General features: G+C 36.9%; 1 pseudogene; it reads left to right on the top strand.

The window, feature by feature from the left end:
* Nucleotides 1-8,633: 8,633 nt before the first annotated feature.
* LOC122428996 lies at nucleotides 8,634-8,771 on the top strand (annotated as a pseudogene).
* The last annotated feature ends 231 nt before the right edge of the window (nucleotides 8,772-9,002 follow it).

The following is a 9,002-nucleotide window of genomic DNA, read 5'->3' as shown; positions in this document are numbered from 1 at the left end:
TACTGAAACATAAAAACACAGAGAGATCAGCCAGGGGTCATAGTGTTTGACAAGTGCTAGTTTACCTGAATATCAGGACACAAAACACTTCACTTAAAATTCCTGCCCTTGAGAATCAAGTGCCTCCTCAGGCACTGTAGTAAATATCATGCTCTCATGTGTTTATGTTGGAAAATTTGTATTTATAGAGCATGCATAGACTTTTAAAAAGCTCAACACAATTATTAGTAATATAGATGAAGCATATGCTCATTTTAAGTGACACATATCAGAAAAACAGACAACTGGAATGGCAGATTTAAAAAAAGAATACGCCAGATAGGTTTTGTACATAAAGCTGTCTCTCTTGAGACAAGCAAGTTAGTCTCTTCAGAAATATTTTAAGAGCCAATATTTATTGAGTCTGATTTTATCATTAAGTGCAAAGATTGAGTCATTCATCTCAATGGGATAAAGGCTACGTGCATGAGAAAGACACAGAGAGAAAGAGAGTTGGCAAAGAAAAAGTCAGAGAACCCAGGGAGGGGGATAAATGTGCTGTCCATGTGCTATCGAGTTGGCATCTTTAACAAATGCATATATGCATGCGTCCATAGCCTTACTGTACAGATTAGCAAAAGGGAATTGGACAAGAGGTTCTGCCCATATGAGGCAATACAAATCCATTTATTTATTGGTTTCAATGACTAGGTTGTAAGAGTTCTATAGTGACAGATGCTATTTATTCACTTAAACCTACTAGCTGCTTTGGCATCAAACACAGGCAATCTGTAGTGGAGGCTAGATCCCCACTTTCCCCAGTACTGACTGTCTCTTAATTCTTTTTCATTCTTCTTGTACACATGTCCTCAGTGCAATGTGGAGACACAGCACTTGGCAAGGAACAATGGTTAAAAATTAGACACATGGTAAGTTAAACAGTTACTCCTTTAAGAAAGAACTCTCCAAGTCAAAGACAAATACAATTCAAAAAGTATTTCTTGTCCTGTTTGGCTTTATTTTGCTTAGTTTTTGCCTTTTTTTCCCCTTTGTACTCAAATGATTGATTAATTTTCATATTACTATAAAGATAAGTAAGTTTGTTTTAATCAATCTGATGAGCCACCTACCAGGAACAGTGACTATTAAAGGCACTAATCATGAAGAAAATATCCCTAACATTTTACATGGCTAAAATCTACCAAGAAATTCAAAGTACATCCATTCAGCATGATAAAAAGTCTTGTAAGCAGGCAGAGGAGCTGCTCTTATCTCTGTTTTACTGTTTATGAAACTGAGGCTCCCATCTACAAAGAAAATTGATTGCCCAAGGTCTCTAAGCTTTCAAGTGGCATATATAGACCTGTACTCTAGATTTAATATTCTTTTAACTCTTCTGCATCAACTAGAGGTAACAGAGGAAAATATGCTATTTTCATACTTCTTCCTTCGCTTTCTTTCTTCCTTCTTTTTTTCCATCTTTTTAAAAGATATATCTAGCATTATTTACTTATTTTAATTTTTTTCTGGCCATGCACCACCAGACCTGTGGGATCCTAGTTCCCTGATCAAGGATCCAACCTAGGCCCACGGCAGTGAAATTGAGAAGTGCCAATCACTGGACCACCAGGAAATTTCCTAGCATAATTTTCATGATTTAGTTTACTCATTTATTCACCAATCATTATGGATCAGGTAGTATTAAAGGTTCTCAAGTGAAATGCTTAGCAAAACATAAATCTAAGCTGTGTCCAGAACAATGAGTAGAAAGTCTTAAAAGTAAAGTGCAGGAGGGGGAGAAAGGAGTCATCATTTAGGATAATGAGCACACTCACAGTTTGATGCCACCTATAAGATGATGGAAAATAGACATTGGTATTGTCCCCAGTTCCTGGCACAGGTCTCCTGAAATCTTTGTAATTTCCGAAGTAATAAGAGCACTGAGGGCATCTTCAGTTCTAATATTTGGCCTTTTTATTAGAATAGAAGATGCCTCTAGTTTATTTGGTGATAGGAGTGTCTTTTGTTCTAACGAGGCAACTCTGAGTAGGCTCATGGAGAGCTCTAAGATGAGGCCAGTCGCTATAAAGGCCAAGCCATGATTAGAAGTTGGGAATTTTTCATCCTACTCCCTACTCTCTTGAGAGGGGAGAAGGGCTGAGAATAGAGATAATGGTCAACCACACCATCCTGATGAAGCCTCTGTAAAAATCCCCGAAACACAGGGTTCCAAGAGCTTCTGGGTTGGTGAACACATGGAGATGCTAGGAAGTGTGGCATGTCTGAAGAGGGCATGAAATCTTCCACCTCTCCCATATATCTTGCCCTTACCCTATGCATATCTTTCATCTATGTGTTCATCTGTATCTTTCTATCATATTCTAAGAAACTGACAAGTGAAAGTAAATGTTTCCCTGAGTTCTATGAGTTACTCTAGCAAATTAATCAAACCCAAGGACTGCACCAGGACTCCCCTGATGGTTCAGACAGTAAAGAATCTGCCAGCAATGTAGGAGCTGCAGGACACATAGGTTCGATCCCTGGGTTGGGAAGATCCCTTGCAGAAGAGAATGGCTACTCACTCCAGTATTCTTGCCTAGAGAGCCCCTGGACAAAGAAGCCTACTGTCCATGGGGTTACAGTGAGTCATATACAATTGAACGAGGGGTCAAGGACTGCGTTTTTGGAATCTACTATCTATAGCTGGTGGTCAGAAGACCAGGAGACAGTCTGGGTTTGAGACTGGTGTCTGAGGTGAGGGTGAATCAGTCTGATGAGACTAAGCCCTTAACCTGTGGAATCTGATGCTATCTCCCTGTAGACAACGTCAAAATTGAATTAAACAGTGGGAAACCCAGCGGCATTGCAGAAACTGCTTGGTGTGAAGAAAACCTCCACACATTGGGTGACCAGAGGTGAAGTGTTCTGTGTGAGTAACAAAAGAGACTCACAGGGAAGAAACAGAAGGAGAAAAACTGAACCTTTCTCATTACACCACCTCTTTTACATGCCAGGCCATTGTGAGTTCATGTTCTCTCAGCTAGAGTGTAGTGAAAGTGAAAGTCACTCAGTCCTGTCTGACTCTTTGCGACGCCATGAACTGTATAGTCCATGGGATTCTCTAGGCCAGAACACTGGAGTGAGTAGCCTTTCCTTTCTCCAGGGGATCTTCCCAACCCAGGGATCACATTGCAGGCAGATTCTTTACCGGCTGAGAGACAAGGTTATACAAATCTGAGGGACTGAATTTATATTTGCTGCAGCACATAAACTGGGGTTATCTATGGAAATGTGTCATGCTTCTGAGCAGTGTCTATTATATCCTTGGTTATACAAAAATGAAAGAGATGAGAACCACAGTTCTAGACAGAGGAGAAATATGTGTTTAAAGGGATGGTTTGTCTTATATCTTCCCTTCAGCAGCCAGCAGAGGCGAAGCACTTATGTGCCACTGAGGTTCCCTTGAACCTCTACTTCAATGTTTATATAAGTGAAGTGGAAATGACCTTTGAGAAATCACCCAGGACATATCCTGACTTCAATAAGCACTATTCTTAAACTCTTTCAGAAATTTGACAGTCAATTCCATTTTTTAACCACATCTAAGGAAAGGGATTTTATAAAATCCAATAGTAGCCTTTCCCACTTGTAGTACAAAGAATTTCTTGCAACCTCCTTATTATTATCCTTAATCGTCTAACTTCACTCATACTCTGATTTCTTTCCTTTTAATCTCTGTGTGAACAGAGAACAGAAGATCAATCCCTTTCTCTAGAAACTCCAATTCAAACAATCACAGTTAGGTTAATATTCTGTGTCAATTGTGTAATATGGAAAGGACTTACATGTAAGCATTGGTTTTGATATTTTGAATACAGGGGAAGTGTGAAATATACAGGGGAAGTGTGAAATATACAAAAGAAACTAAATATATCAGGTAAATAAATAAATATACCAAAGAGACAAAATCGATCTGACTACTGCATGAAAAGTTGAAAACACCAGCCTTTCCAAAAAAGTAGGAAAATTACAAACATTGGTTTTTAGGTCATATGAAAGATAGGTGTGCTTCTTACATTTATGGATTCATCAGTGTATTTATTAATTTACTTAGATTCATATTTTCATCCACCCATAATGTATTGAGTGTATATATGAGTTTGAAAGTATACTATGTATTAGTGATACAAAAGATGGATAAAGCATGACTATCCAAAAGCTCACAGGCTATTGGGAAACTTGATTTACATATACTTGTATCAAAGCAAATCTCTCAAAAGCCAAGGCACAGAGAGTTTTAAGAAGTGAGAGGTCAATGGTATAAAGCTTCATTTTGAATATGGGGAAACAGTTATTTCAATGTTTTTGCAAAGCAAGTAATATTGAAACAAGTCTCTAATTTGAATTCCTGCCAACAGATAACTGACTGATTAATAACTATACCTGTGGGAGCAAAAGTCTAAGTACAGCTGTGTGAAAAACTTTATATGTGTTTATATTTCAATACGTTAGTCTAGTTTTTCTGATTCACCCTGAAAACTAGGAGTTACATGGTAATATAGTTGTGAATCAAATGAATAATAGGCAGTCCACTTGAACTTTATGCTTTCAAAAACTCTATTAAGTAGGGAGAAGATAAACTTATAGTAAGTAATATTATTGCATGTTATAAAGTGAATTGTGTGCCCCCAAATTCATATGTGAAAGCCCTACCCCCCAACATAACTGTATTTGAGATAAGGCCTTTAAGGAGGTAATTAAGGCAAAATGAGGCCATAGGGCAGGGTCCTAATCCAACACAACTGATAGGAAAAAGAGATACCAGGGATGCCCATGCACAGAGGAAGGGTCTTCAAGGACCCAAAGAGAGGCTAACTACCTAAAAGCCAAGAGAGAAGGCTACATTAGAAACCAACCCTGGGAGTATCTTGAGTTTGGACTTCCAACCTCCAGCACTGTGAGGAAATAAATTACTGCTATGTAAACCACACAGTCTATTGTGTTTTGTGATGATAGCCAGAGCTGACAAACCAGTTCGTTAATGAAAAACAATTGCATCAAGTGACTTATAGCATTTTCTTAATGGTAACCTGTAACATGTGTTAGGCCCTTACTGGATTACAGGTCATGAATTTAGATATGATGGTGTAGATTTGACAGACAAAAAGGTGTAGTGACTTGCCAAAGGTCAGCTAGGAAGCCATTGTTCTTAGAGTAAAGGGTATAGAGTGACCATTCTTAATGTATCTTTCATTTTTAACCTTAAGTACATGTTTGAATACTAAAATCATTAAAATATTTCAGCATTATACAGTAATACCATATTTATATTACATAAGCAAACAAAAATATGAGTCTAATGAAATTCAAAATAGCTATTGATAAATTTGTAATTTTATCACTTGCTACACTTCCGTATTTGTAAAGAAACATCAAACATATTAGAATAGAAATGGGAGAAAGACTATTGCAAATATAAGTATTAAATTTAATGTTTGATAGATACAAACTCCCTAAACTAGGCTACTATTGAAAGGGCCAACTATATAAATCCAACACTAAAATGTAAAACTTGCAACATCTCAACATCTCAATATAGTCTTGTGAGTGATCAAAAAAAAAAAAAAAAAAAAAAAAAACCACACACAAACATGAAAGCTTGAAATGTAATAAGGGCTCAAATGAGTTAGCAATGGCTGTCATAAAAATCTGGCAGGGCATTCTATTTACAATTTGTAATAAAACTGTCACACACTGAATTTATAAAAGCATTTGTCTTAGAAAAATAAATCTATTTGCCAAGGGCAAGTTAATAACCTCTACAGTTCATTTGAATATATGGTCAAAGAGATAGTCTGACTAATAGAGCATTCTAAGAACTGTATTGTGAAATGTATAGGATGCTATGACAATGGAAACATCACTCAAAGAGATTCTGTGCCATGAATTAACAACAGGAATCCTTTCTACATTATCTGAAATACAGTCAATATGGTTAAACATCAATGCAAAGAATATGCTTATAGAGAAAACGACATTCATTTCATATGTTCCATTGTTGGAGACAACTAAAAATATTTCAATTTAAGTATCAGAGGAACGTGGAGATTTTAAATAACTAATGGAATGTACAGCTATTTCCTAATGATTAAAAGTCATTACTTGAGGAATTTAAGGGAAGACAATGTAATTTAATGCATGGAGCTTTTATAGTTTCTTGTAAATATAATCATATACAATTTTTAATCAGCTATTCCTTGAATTTCAGACAAACTTAATGGAAGCATGGAGGGCAGCAGTTATACATTGTTCAGTGTAGGTAGAACAATGGTATAATAAAGTTGCGTGAGCTCAAGCTATTATAGTAAGCTTGGGTGAGTCATTCACTTCTTTTTGGTAGGTAATCTTCAGAATGTTCATGAGGATTCCCAGTGTTATTTTATATGACTCCTGAAGATGCAAATATAATCTTGAGTGTAGAATTTAAGAACCATTTAGATATGTGCATTTCTTCCAAGTGTAATTCTGTGTCAAAGAGAGAAGACATGCAAGTTTTAAAATGTCTTTTATTTAGAACAGGGGCAGAAAATCTTTCCTTACAAGGTAGCTACTCAACACTGCCACTGAAATGTGAGAGCAGTTATCAACAATAGGGAAATGACTGGGCATGGCTGTGTTACAAGAAAACTCTATTTACAAAAACAGGCAGAGGATATTATTTGGCTAATTGACCATAATTTGACAAACATTTGGAAAAAATAAAACAACTTTGCATTTTCTCTAAAAAGAAAACATCTTACTTTGAAAACCATCATATTCCTATTTTCTCATATATGGTTTTCTTATTGAAAAAATTAAAATTGAAGAGTTCCCTTTAGAAGAGCATATTTACCTTTAGTTTTGATCATTTCACGAACTGGTATATACTTTCCAAAATTTTTGTTGCTGTTTCTTATCAGTGATGAAACAGAGAATCCTATGAGTTAAAGAATTTGAACAGCAAATTGGCCCGCTGGTTCCATTAAAAATGTGCTGAATACTTTTATGCACAGAGAACTTTGAGATGGTTCGATGGCACCACCGACTCAAAGGACACGAGTGTGAGCAAACTCCAGGAGTTGGTGAAGGACAGGGAAGCCTGGTGTGCTGCAATCCATGGGGTCACAGAGAGTTGGACATGACTGAACAACTGAACAACTTCATCCTGTACTGTCTGGTTCAAATTCTAGCTCTGACTTTTCTTTGCTGGGAAGATGAGAGAACAGTGTCTTCACTCTCTCTTCTGTACAAAGGGACTCAATACTATTTACCTCACAGGACTTTTGTGAAGCTTAAATGAGATAGTAAATGTATAATCAGGTGGTACAGGGGTAAAGAATCCATCCGTCAATGCAGGAGATGCAAGAGACACGGGTTTGATCCCTGAGTTGGGAAGATCCCCCAGAGAAGGCAAGGCGACCCACCGCAGAATTCTTGCCTGGAAAATCTCATGGACAGAGGAGCCTGGTGCGTTACAGTCTATTGGGTCATGAAGAGTCAGCCACAACTGAGTACACCCACACACAAACGTAAAACACTTGGCAGGAGCTCAAAATATGAAAAGTAAGCAATAAATAGTGACTATTGTTATTATTATATTCATTAAAATAAATGTCCCAGGCCTTTGAATAACTTAAGTAGAGTTAAGAATAAGAGGTTTATTATGAGGATTATTATGTTTCAAATAATCCAATGAAACAGAAATAAATATTTTATCACAAGTTGATATTTAAGGGTTGATAGATATGAAGTAGATCAATTGGGAAAACTGAGAAAATTTAAATGAAGATGATGTGTTTTCTACTAGATCCTGAAAGAGAACATCTTCTTCACTGATAGAATGTTGGTGATGAGGATCAATTGAAGGGTATGGTTCAAGTAAAGGCCCCAAAGTAGATAAAATGCCTGAGAACTTCCTTGTCTTAAGACCTCAGCTTGAGTGAGAAAAGGGGCTATGTAGCAGCAGCAAGAGAATTCAGATGTAAGTTCATAACTGCTTGCTAGAAAATACAGCAGTTTTGCAAATAATTTATTTTCTTTATAGAATTCATTGTTGTTTGGTTACTAAGTTGTGTTCAAATCTTTTGCAACCCCATGGACTGTAGACCACCAAGCTCCTCTGTTCATGGGATTTCCCAGGCAAGAATACTGGAATGGGTTACTATTTTCTCCTCCAGGGGATCTTACTGATCCAGGGATCAAACCAGAAGCTCCTGCCACATCTCCTGCATGGTGGATTCATTTCCACTGAGCCAAATACTTGCCTAGTATTTCACTCTAAGATGGCATCTGCTCCTGAAGAGAAAACAGTTTTATGGAAGGAACTTGCATGGAAAGAAAATTATACAGAGAAAACACTAGAGAATCGTTTTGTAGGACAAGTAAGGTAGGAACAAATGTGGTCAGCATTCTAGATTTTTAACCTAGAGATCAGAGTTCTCATGAAAAGGAAGAGCCACTGCAATACTATTAAGTCAGAACTAGAGTCATGGGCCAAGGTACACTGATAAAAAGCCAGAAAAATTTACATTGTGTTACAGGAGGAATAGAGACCAGCAGGAAAACAACAAGTGAGGAGATAACACGTAAGTTTTAAAAGCTATCATTAAGTAATACTAGCTTCTCAGCCTTTTGGCTAAGATCAAGTGTAGTATCTGTTCTTATCAGTTTAAAAGCTATCATTACGTAATACTAACTTGGAATTCTGGTGGTAGCTGATATATCTGTTCTTTCTAATCTACAAAGTACTTTATAATATATTATCACATTTCATCATCACAACAAGCATATAAGGCAAAACTTAAATGAAATTTCTCATTTCTCACTCAATTTCATGAAACCTAAATCTTCGGAATTCCAATCTGGAGAATGTGAAAGTTGCTCAGTCATATCCAGCTCTTTGCAATCTCATGGGCTGTAGCCTGCCAGGCTCCTCTGTCCATTGAATTCTCCAGGCAAAAATACTGGAGTGGGTAGTTGTTCCC

The sequence above is a fragment of the Cervus canadensis genome, chromosome 27 (genome assembly GCF_019320065.1).
Source record: "Cervus canadensis isolate Bull #8, Minnesota chromosome 27, ASM1932006v1, whole genome shotgun sequence".
Taxonomy (NCBI): Eukaryota; Metazoa; Chordata; class Mammalia; order Artiodactyla; family Cervidae; genus Cervus; species Cervus canadensis.
The sequence above is the reverse complement of the archived record's forward strand: the minus strand, read 5'-3'. Positions and strand labels throughout refer to the sequence as shown.